Below are 12,601 nucleotides of genomic sequence, written 5' to 3' on the forward strand. Positions count from 1 at the left end.
GGAAATCTCTCTCTCTCTCTCTCTCTCTCTCTCTCTCTCTCTCTCTCTCTCTCTCTCTCTCTCTTACCGATATTTCACGCCATTTTATTTACCCTTTTACGCCCCCAAAAACTTTATGGCTGTTTTCTCTACGAATTCCGAGTTATGTATTTCTGATTTTTGACTAAAGATGAATCTTGTTGAAATGGTAGCTACGATTAAATTTTCATGCATTTTTCAGTTCATTCTAGTTTTCTGGAAATTTTAATATTTCGTTATAAGCATATTTGAGAAAATTAAAGTCAAGGCCCATTTGAATAGTAGACGACAAAATGTTGGAGAAAATAACGAAATAGTGATTAATTATACCATTTAAATATTGTTGAAATAGAAGTTAGAAACTTGAAGCATACTTGAGTTAATTCAGTTGTACATTTATTCTCACTTCTTTCAATTTAATTCATTTGGCTAATAGTTCGAATTTGAAATGTACGCGCGTTGATCTCTTTTCGATACTTGAGCTTATCCGGCTGCCTATGTGTCACTCGAACCAAGTCTTAGTAAAATTCGCGTATGGCCTCCATCAATGTGCGTACGATAAATGCCAAATGAGCACAAACACTCGACAGTTCCTTAGGTCGCGAACTCGAGTTATTTCATTTGATAATGCGAGAGAGGGGGGGGGGGAGAAGAAGATAAAAGTTCAGAAAGCAAAGTGTTAGGAGTGTAAGAGGACAGAAAAAATGGCAAGGGAGTGGAGACAGCTAGATAATGAAAAAGCTAACGATTTTCGAGATTCTCACGGCCCAGTGAGTCTCTTTTTACGAGCTGGCCGAGAGAAGAGGCGTGGCAGTCAAAGGCTAGCTATGCGCCCAGCTGGTACGTACATTCTGCACTTTGGATGAAAAATACATCCCACTCGCACCCCCTCCCTCTGTCCTCACATTCGTGTATATATGCGAGATGCTCTGTATCGAATCCGCAAAAATGCGATATCCAGAGGCCGCCAAGGTAATTACGCTTTTGCGATGAAATTTTTTATGGGCGATCCATGCGTGTGTCTGCGTTAGCTCAACAGTTATATGCATCTATTTTCGTGCACGCGTACAACCTTATAGTCAACGAGCCAACAATGCCGGCTTGTTTTTACTCTGACATAATGTCACCTCTACCTTTTCCTCTCTCTCTTCTTTTCCTCTTCTTTTTCTTTGAGAGGACGCGCGAGAAGAAGAGTAACATTTTTCTCTTTCTCTCATTTTTCACCGATCAACAAAAATAGAGAGAGAGAGAGAGAGAGAGAGAGAGAGAGAGAGAGAGAGAGAGAGAGAGAGAGAGAGAAATATAGCGTATTCTTTCATGTATATTTGAAACGAGAAGATGTTGATGAATTGTTCCGCGTGCTGTAATGAATGAAAATAGGCATCGCTAAGGATTTCATTATACTCCGTTACCAAAACAGCAAAGAGCAAAACAAATGATAATTTTCTTTTTGGACAATATGGAAGATAATTGGTAATGTCGTCTGGATTTGAAAAATAAAAAAATATGCTATGGCGTCATTGTGGGGACTTCGACGCTCGGCGCAAACTCTCGCGGGAGATTCGAAATTAAGCTAACCTGTTTTCACAGTCAACCTGGACGGGAAAGCTTTTATTTTGGCTGCACTTTTCGAGAAAATGAGTTATTTTTACAACTTGATTATTTCCTTACTTTTTACCTTAATACGACTCTTTTATATGTACGACGTTGTATGGAAATTACATTTTGCAAGCATAGATGGTTTCAAAAAGAATGACAATATAACATTATGTATGCGGAGTTAGTTTTTTTATGTAGTACTCGTGCAAAAAGTTCTTGTACGTAAATTATAAAATAACTTTGTCTACACTTCGTATCATCTTGAAATTACAAAATTATTCGCTCACTATGGCTTGTAACATTTTTTAATTGATCCCTGATTATTGATAAATACAGAATCAATCTTTAAAGTATACAAATGTTAAAGTGGAAATCAATGCAGTAATATTCCTACTGAACTTTTCCATTGATGTAACTTTGAACTTCAATGACAATTAAATATCCACGGATCGACGTCTACGTACGACAACGACTTCTAACCATGCTAATAATACAAACATATACGAATACATATAACGCATATTTACCTATCATTTTTAAAAGCTCCGTCAAAGAAAAATTAGAACCATATTTCTCACTTGGAGAAATGATACTTACAATAGACTCTCGGCACGCAACTCGTACTGGCGCTGTTATATAGACTTTCGCTATACATCAGCAATGCTTCCAAAGAAAACACATCTAACTTTTGCAGCACAATGCGCACCAGCCTTCATCAGAACGAAGTGTTCGGGCACGCTCACGCAATCGAACTCGCGCGCGTTAAGATACGCGTGCGAAAGTTGGATGCGCGAAAAGCTAGTGAGATAGAGACGGGTGGCGGTGTGCACTTTATTTAATTCGACTTCGAGGAAATGCAAGCCAGAGACTCGATGTGGAAAATTGTAGGCGACACGATGTGTGCGCGGCGAGCGAAACATTCTCAATCGCGGGCGAACGAATAGAGCGCGGAATCTCAGGCGTTTGTTTATTATTAATCGGTGAAATATCGTGCAACATTCTCGGGATCTCACGTATCGCGAGATACTCGCGAAAGCGCGAAATTCTTTCTTGCCTTGTCGAGCGGACATTTTTATCGAATCAAAAGACCAGAAGTGTATTTCAACAACGGAGTATCAAGGCGGAATATAATGAAAAATAACAAGCTAGTAGAAGGAAAAAAGCGATTCTCGGGAAAGTCTCAATGCTGATGCAGTTGAAGATTGTTGTAACGGGGGATCATACGAATTTACATTGTACATCATTGAAACAATGGCTTTCCGTTGTTTTCATAAGATTATTTGGAAAATTGTGAATACCTTCGCAGTGGAATTCGCTTAGTTCACGATAAGCCTCAGTGTTGGAGTATGATAATATAATATGATCCCTTAATTCGAAACGTCAACTCAACCATGTTTGAATATTCGTTTAATAACAGTGAGAATCCTCGTAATCTTTAGTACATAAGGCTTTTATGTGCGCCCGTAAAACATCTGGGGCTGACATTTCGAGCTTCGAGAAGCACTCTCCTCTTGCTTATGCCTGAAAATTGCTCAATCACGAGAGCATCTTGGCAAAATGATATTTTTTGTCGTCCACTCGAAAAACTGTCATTCATTAGCTTTCTTCTATCCTTTTCAATTGAGTAATTGACCCGTAGGGATGCTTTCGTTTTCATTCATTGGAAACAAAATAATTCTTCTGAGATTCAGCTCCTCGGAAGGGAAGCAAAAAAAAGAGCAATTACTACCTGTAGTTTACACTACAGACAGTAATCAAGAGTTGGGTGATAGATCTACGTCTAGTAAATAATAGAACGACCGAACTGTCAATATCTATAGGAATTATAACTGGCCAATCACTTCGATATTTCTATTTTCATATAAAAATTATTTTTTTTGTCGTTTAGAGATCATAAATAAACGATAAAATGTATTTTTTACTCCAAATTGAATTAACGGCTTTTCTAGAATTAAAACAAGGAATGAAAACTAAGATTGTAAAACCGAAAATCGGATGAGCGAAAATATCGTAGTCGAATATTATTATTGCATTTGCTTGGACGTTCACAACCGTTGAACTCAATGTTAGTATTCCTTGATATGATTATTTATTTTAGTTTGTATTATGAATTACAAAATTAATGAAAATCAATTTAATTCGGTCTCTTGATAAATTTTTATATTTTTTCTTGTACATACCGGTGCATTCCCGACGAACATTTTATTATAATTTTGACGCAAAGTATTTTAATTAATCCGATACAGCGAAATAAAAGTTTTGCTCTGTATTTCGTTAGCGAAAACTCTATTTCCATAATCATTTATTCGAAGTGCTATGTACGAAGAGATAATATATTTTCAATTTATTGTTAGTTCGGGAATGTCGAAATGAATTTTACAAGAAATCGCAACGAAATCGAAACATATATTTGTTATTAAAAAAGTACTAAATGTAGTTATTAGTTATATTAAAAGATTATAATTTAGATTTTATCTCAGCAATTTCCCGAACGCTTCTACTAAAATTGATATATATTTTCATCTTCATTTAGGTGCAAGGCCTGCCTAAACCCATTCATTTTCACTGGCAGAGAGAGAGAGAGAGAGAGAGAGAGAGAGCATCACGTTCGAGGATTTGGCACGTGCGTAGCTCGTAAAAGCAACAGCAATAAACATTTTCATCTTGATACATTTACAATAGGCGAGTTTATGCGTATATCGACCAACACGAAAAATATATTCAAGTGGTTTTTCTGGAAAGACGAGAGAGATAAACTCGGGCAGCGTAATTCCTGAAAGTCTTTGTCTGCTACGCGTCACGTAATGCTGTACAAACAGCTGCGAATGATCACAAGCAATTACTCATCGTGTGAACACATGGCATTAAAGTAGGCCGTACAAAGAGGATTTTTGGACAAGCGCTCGCGCACAAAAGCACCTCTGACTATTTTAAACGTGAGCGCCAACTTGGTTTCTTTTTCAGGGGAGGCACACGCATACATTCACATTCGTATTCTTTCTGTGGAATGAGTTTTGTGTAATAACAAGTCCATATTCGCGGAAATTAGTCTGCCTTCAACGTGGCGACTTTGTTGACCCTTTCGGGAATAATGTGGGAGATTATTATATATTCTCGAACTATGCGCAACGACTTGAGCAGCTAACTAATTACCCATTAATTCGCATTGTGTTAGACTGTTTCAATAATCATTTGAGAATTCTTCATTTGGAAATCTCTTCGTTTCAAATTCTGATGTTAATTATTGTTTTCGCAAATTACATTGAGAAACTTCATATTATAATCCAAAATTAATACTTGTATTTTTGAATTGTATTCAAACGCGAACGACGCCATTGCGAAAATAGAGTGCGATTTCAAATCTTCATTACTCTAATTTTATGTAGAATGGAATGTTATTCTGTTCTCATTTAAAATGAAACGTATTGTTCAGCGAAATCTATTCAAAAAGTTTTGTACCTAAAAGAATCACGTTAAATTAGTTGTTTGAATCTACTAATCAACAATGGTACAATGATTGCTTTAATTCAAAACAGTTCTCCTGATATAAAAATTTAGTTTTCAAAATTGACAAGTTCATCGTACGAAAATAATAAAATGATAAACATAGTACTTCGAATAAAATTAAAAGTCAGAGTGGTTAAATTTATCGATCGAACTAACGTTTGATTTTACCTGCAAGTGTAATTTTAGCTCTTTGACAAAGTTATCCATAGCTGCTTCAAATAGTTCATCAGTATTCAGGATACACGAAACAATTAAAATTCATCGGGAACACATCGGTAAACCTCGTGACTGAACTCAGAGTCGTCGTAGCGCACGTCGTTATCGATATAATCCTCTCCATACGCTAACAAGACAAAACGCTTTCTATTTTCAATATTGACATTAGCGTGAACTTACGTAGGTGATCTTTTATCATTGCTTTTTAATGCTTGCTTAATCGTTGCGAAAGGTTGCATGTTTTAATTAAATTCCTCAAATACGCTAGAAACTTGAAATTATACAAAGACAGACGACGAGTGTGCACAGGGATCGCGCAGAGCTTTCGAGGATTACATACGCTTGTGCGCACTTTTTTTCCAAACGAAACAGTAAAAGTTGATCCCGTGTAACGAATGTTTTGAATTTAAGCTTCAGTTTCGGGAATCAATCGTTGAATCTTGTCACGTTTAGCATTTCCAACCAACACTGATTTTCCGTTTTGTATAGCATTCCGTACTATCAATAAAAAAAAAGTTAAGTAAACGCGCGACTTACCATGAGCAGCTTGACCTTGTTAACCAGCGGAGATGCAGCGAGGAACTTGTTGACGGCTCCGAATATTTTGCCCTCCAACTTGGCGGCAGCGTCTTCGGCGTCGTCTCTCGAGCGCGAGCATCCGGCTCCTTTGGGGCCAACAACACACCACGCTAATTTATTCACGCGTGACTGCCTCTTTATTCGATTTGATTTTCCTTTTATTTTATTTTTTTATTTCGGATGGATTGAGATTCAGCACTGGCAGTCAGAACGTCGCGTCAAATAGACCTGTGCGCGATCGGTTCAAGTCGCAAACTGAGAGTACGCCGGATGCTGCGCGCCACAGATCCTCTCTACTACGGAACGAGGCGCACGCGCAACCTCTGTGCATACACCTCGCATTATATTCGAGATGTGACTGAAAAAAAATATTACTATATATAAAGATTTCTTTTGTTCATGTTGCTTTTTCTATATAGATAGTAATTTTGCAATTTGCATTTGTTGACATTGGTGGTTGTGAAGTCGATTTCTCGAATGTTGCCAGCCGAATTTAGAACTTGTTTTGACTCTTCTGGCCAGTGGATCGTTACTTTCAGTGGTTTTATTCAATTTAAAGGTGACAATTTTTCTTTTATTTCTTCATTCTTTGTTCTACAATATTTCAAAACTACACTAACAGTGAGATTAATTTGTTGACGCTCTAAACTTCAATATAAATTTTTTGGTTTGTAGACGCCAAATGTAAACGGATATTTCATTTTGTTAGTAGAAATAGTTTGAAACTACCGGAGTATATTTCATAACATACCGAAATAATTGGCATGTATAGTGTAGTAAACTAATATATCAGAATGGCGGAACTTCACCCACGCATGTGTGGTATTTCACAATGGTGAAATAAAAGATTATATTAACTAAATTATTGCATTTCGGAGTTTCAAGTAATGTATATCATTTTTTCTTTTTACTTTATTTTGTAGATTTTTGCATATTTCTCGTTTGCTACCGTATGGACTGAAGGTATCGAATATTTCGAACAGTTAAATCATTAAACTATAACAGAATGGCACAAATGCATCGACTTCAAAAGTCATTTTAATGTGGCTTTCAATATGTGCGTATTTCGCAACTTGATCCAATCACTTCAGAATGGCACGTAAACAGCCAATTAAGCCTTGGAAAATTTCGTTTGACATTTCTTTCCTTTCTGTCGTTTTATCTTTTCCCGTGAGGACTAAAGCAGCCGTGGATTTTCTAGCGGCGCAGTTGATAAACAAAGCAACGGCACAGAGAAAGACAAAGCGTTGTAGCATTCATCTTCTCGACGCGCAAACGTATTTCGCACCTTGATTAAAGACAAAAGCACAGGGGGATTCTCGAAAAAAAAGTCTTACTTATTTGTGATTCAAATTTCCTGTAATTTAAAAATCAGTGTTTACGTATATCTCGTTGGTCTTAATTACACGTTTACAATCAACGCCACTAGTTGCACATGTTATCCTCTCGAGAGCTGTCGGCGACATGCAGCCCACTACTCATAATCTCGAGGGTAACTTTCAATGGGATGCGCGGTAGCAGTCATGCACGGCAATCATCAAGGTCTGTCCAAAGATTAAACTGTGTGGCAGCTCCGTTGTGATATTTATATAGCGTGTGTTTTATGTGTGTGTGAGAAAGAAAGAGTAAGTGAAAATTGTTGTTTTCATCATAAGGTATGCATTCTTTTTTTTTCGAGTTTCAACGTATGTGGGTCGCAATCTCGCGTATAGACAGGCAAAAGTTCAGCTATAAATGTTTCGGATGAAATGCATGCGTGAAGTTGCGCCTGCTTTACGCCGGGAGTGACTAATCTCCAAACGACAAAAAAGATAATCTCGTTGACAGTAAGAAACTTCATCGCACGTTTGTATTTAACGCGGTCGCTTTAATTGATAAGCAGAATTTAATTAACATTCGAGTTTTGCTTTTAATTGTCTGACCATGTTTATCAGTTATTTGGCAAGGTCGATTTCCCTACAACTTTTTAAATTGAACACGAGAGCGTAGTAGCGGGCGTAATATGATTAAAAGATGTGGAAAGCATAAAAAATTCATTTGACGTGCAATCTAAACTTAGCCCATATGTAGGAGCTACATGTGCTGTCTACAAACCTACGATCTTCTCTCAAACTTGGCGCTGCTTTAGTTGATCCTTACTTGCGGTGTCGGCAACTTAACCGGGAAAAATTTCTCGTCCTGTTCACTTTCCTGCGCTCTTTGTCAGCGAGTTTGTTTTTCCCGAAAAAAGAGAAGAAGAGTTTTCGAGAGAGAAAGAGAGAGAGAGAGAGAGAGAGAGAGAGTAAGAAAGATCTGTTAGAAAAGTAAGGACCTTCAATTTATCTTGGAGAGAAAAATGCTCTCGAGTCGTAGCTTCTTTCTCTCGCACTTCATAACTTGACTTGGAGAAAGAGAAAGAGAGAGAAAGAGATCTCGTAACTCGGTTAGTGAACTCGCGGGAAACCAAAAAGAAAGTAACCTTGATTGTATTGGCACCTGTACTGGCTGTACATCTCCGCCGAGTGATTCTGCAAAAGACCTCGCAGTTTACTATTCGTCTTACCTTTGACAAATGTTACTTCGTGCAATGTGACAAATGATTTTATAGAATTTTTTTGATATAACGAATAAAATGCCCGAGTAAGTCATAAAAATTTGATTAGAAAAGTGACTACGAAAAGGCTACTTTGAAATTTTGAACTCGTTGACGAATTTCAGAAATATTCGTTAAACTATTCTGGACAAGATGAACATAGCCGTAGTTAACGTGTGCAAGTGCACGTGAAGTATTTTAAACAGTTCAAGTTATATGAGACTGAAAAATGCACAACATCGTCGAACCAATGCAACATTCTCTTTCCAAAAACTAAGCCACAATTAGTTACGTTTGTTTTGCAACATTGTAATAACGAAAAAGCTGCGAAATAAATTTGAACTGAATCGCAATACCGTGAGACAAACTTTCGGCATGTTGTTCCTATTTGGACGTAGTAAACATCGTTTTAATCAACCGTCGAAAAGTTTGCTCTCGGAATCCGAATTTCCCGGTGGTTCTAAAAACATGCGCTCTACACGCGGCGGGCAGAAAATTTACGCCTGCGAATGACAAACAATAGCATAGTGGTGAGACGACAATAAAATTATGTCAGCGCAAATAAATGATGTCATTTAATAAGGCTGAAGTGCGCGTAAGCCGTAAGCTCGCACGTTGGTGCCATCGACATGTACCCGTTTGCACTTTGGTCGCTAACTTGTCATGTTCTATTCGCGCAGCTGGAAAAGTGTGGTATATTAATTGTTAAATAATTGAGGCATTTCACTGTCTACACGTAACGATACATTGATTACCGGTCACGCTGCACGACGACGAGGCATTATTAATTTTGCAGTGGCGGTGCTAATGGCGAAATTGGAAACTCGATAGCTTATGGAGCATTGATGCGGGGATAATTATCAGCCGATTACCAATATTGACGGGTAAACGTTCACAGTTGTCTAATTAGGTATCTGTACTCGTGCATCTGTGCACGCCTACTCTCGACAATGTAAACATCCGATACTCTTTCCATAGCCGCGTCGCTGTAACGAAAATAGACAAAAGCCGCGGGCTCGCGGTCGTGTGCCTGTCTCTTCTGTTTGCGCTCTGGTGCCCTCTTCCGTCTTTTCCCCAACCGATAACGAGTGAAAAGTCATTGGATGGGTAAATGATCGCTCGTCCCTCGGCTCGCGCTGCATATTTGCGCGCGCACCTTCGTGTACACGCGACAGCTACCGATAGCGCGCGAACAAAAGGTAGCCTGGCTCTTTCGTACGGTCAACTCTTGGGATCCATTGAGAGAACTCTTGCTCCCTACTATATTTATCAACCGAAGCGCGCACGTGGTATGCGAGTAGATACACCTCCTGCATATTTCAGATGCTCGTGTTCCTTTAACTGACTACTAAGGGCTAATAGCTGTAAGCTGAGCTTACCTGTCGTCGTGGCTTCTGGTGCCCCTACGTATAATGAAGTATTATATATCAGGGACTTGAGTTATGTAGGCTGTATCAGTTTTTCGTGGACTTTTGTGCTGTTTTCAAGAGAATTCATTTGTAACTGCAGAGTTAGAAGGTGAAATTTTTTAGGAATACGCATTTGTTCGTCCTAAGGTCCACAATAGGTTTTCAGGCATTGAACTTCAGAAATACAATGACATAAGACAAATAGCTAATTCATTACGTTGTTATCGATTGCCTAACATGATTTCTGAATCCATATTTTTCAAATTTATGCAATCATGGTACCCTAGAATATTCGTCGAACAATACTGAGTATTCAATTATTGGTACATTGAATGTAGAAGTAATAAAGAGAATTTATATATGAACGTAGCAAAAATTTGATACAAATTGAATTAAATAGTATGAAAGTCGCATTGCCGAAGTTAAATGTGAAATTTTTTTAAATTGAATCGCGATATAAAAGTTCCGGAAAACACTTATACCTGCGAATTTGTATCTGATCAATAAATTATTATTATTATTATTATTATTATTATTATTATTATTATTATTATTATTATTATTATTATTATTATTATTATTATTATTATTATTATTAGTATTTTTATTTATAAAATTTGAAGAAAAAAATTGAAATTTCTTTTAATAGAAGAAATTAGACTGTAATGCTCTTACAAATTTATAATCGTGGGTACAGTAAACAGACACATAGTGAAAAGTTTGTCGGAACTACACTGCACAACTTTGCAGTAAATGGCACGTCTTGATATAATCGCTTCCACAGTTAGCACACATTGCTCGTAAGTTGGAAGTTGATTTGCATGAAGCTACCTCGAATTAGCAAGCAACTTGTCGAGCGGAAATAAAATTATAGCTAACGCGAGAGACGCATATCGCTGGTAAGATGTGAGATAAGGAATTCATTACGTACAAATATCTTGTTAGAAAAATATGCATTTAAATAAATAATAAATATTATAACATATGACAGCGAGAAGTAAAGTTATTGGACTGAGATTTAAAAAAGAAAAAAAAAGAAAAGTGTGACAGCGAAAGGATATTGAAGAAAAAGGTTTGTTTCTTGAACAATAAGAAAAATAGAGACACGAACATTTAAATAATGACTAAGTTATTAAGAATTCACGTTCTGCTTTTATATAAATCTGTTCTTACGAATGTTGAAAGTCGATTGATATTGTATATTATATGAGTCTAATTGAAGAAGAGATGTAGCGGCAGTAATGCGATGATTCCAAATAGCTCAATGAAGATTTGGAATTCGTCAATCGCAAATTGAAAACGAGGTAGAAAGTACGCACTTCGCCGAGAGTATTAGTTTCCAAAACTGCGAATCTATTTGTCGCAAATGTGTAGGTTAACTTCCTTTTACAAATCTTTAAATCTTTACTACGTTGGATTTCCAACTTTAAACTTTCCATTACACTTAATTTCACGAAATATCTCACGCCGAGATAATTATTTTATTTTTTATGGGATGTTCGTTGTCTACAGGAATAACCAATAATATTTGCAAGTTCTTTGAGTTTTCGAATCTAACTCGTGTTGGATATTTTACGCGTGGACGTTTTTTCATTGGCAACATTTTATATCGAGGAGATAAGAAAAATGAAAACGATAAGCGTAAAACACCTGTGGCTATTAATTGAATGATTTTAACTAACATATACTTTTTTGCATATCTATTTATGAAAAGTTTTTTTTGCTATTATCATGGCTCGTTTTGCACGATGACCAAAAGGCAAAGGAATTACATTCAAGTTCTTTTTTATGACTTATCGCGGGTTTAAAATGAAAGTTTTAATGTTTCTGTCTGATGGTATAATAGTGTTTTATTAGCTATATAACGCAAAGTATAGTTGAATGGTTATTAAATCGAAATTTTAATCAAACGAACATTTCTAACGTTAAGAGCTTTTTCGCAGGGAGGCGACTCACTGTAAACTCCATTGTACTTTGTCGTGAATCTCAGGTAGATGTTGGTTTGATTGAGAGATTTTAGAGACTTGCTTCTTATTGCTTGTTTCATAGGTCGGCAATCGTAAACTGAACTGTTTTCTTTTGTACTATTTGTTTCATTTTATAGCAAAAAAGATTGAGTTTTCAATATAATTAACTATTTTAAAAATTGTTTTTGCTAATATTCTTTATTAGACATAGTTTTGTAGAATAAGATCTACTACATATAATAAGTATTTTATTTTTTTACAGAAAAAAATTTACATGTTTGTAAAAGCAAGAGCACGTGATGGGCAACAGTAAGGATAGAGCTGACATCTCGTGGTTTTATATCAATTTAAGTTGGAATAGTAAATTGTGTTCGGCCGATAAGTAAGCGATTCCACGTGCAATCGAAAAATTATATATATTTGCAGCTTGAAAACTAGATGCACCACATTTTCCGTGCGCGGAAAAATAATAATTTATAAAGTAATTTTGATTGTATTCCTCTTAGTGTTATAATATTACTTTACTCATAGATCATAATATGCAAACACAGTCTCAGATTTTGAAAATGAATTTCTCCGTTTGTCGCTTAATAATAATTATATCCTTACAACATAGTAATACTCGTATAAATGTCATTAAACAATCAAATATTTCTACCTATATGGTCTCTCAGTACAAGTGGAATAGCTTGTTGCATATGAATTCATATATCTAATTTTTTGTTCTTTGATAT

The sequence above is a fragment of the Phymastichus coffea genome, unplaced genomic scaffold, assembly GCF_024137745.1.
Source record: "Phymastichus coffea isolate CEN01 unplaced genomic scaffold, Cenicafe_Pcof_1.1 PCOF00043, whole genome shotgun sequence".
Classification (NCBI taxonomy): Eukaryota; Metazoa; Arthropoda; class Insecta; order Hymenoptera; family Eulophidae; genus Phymastichus; species Phymastichus coffea.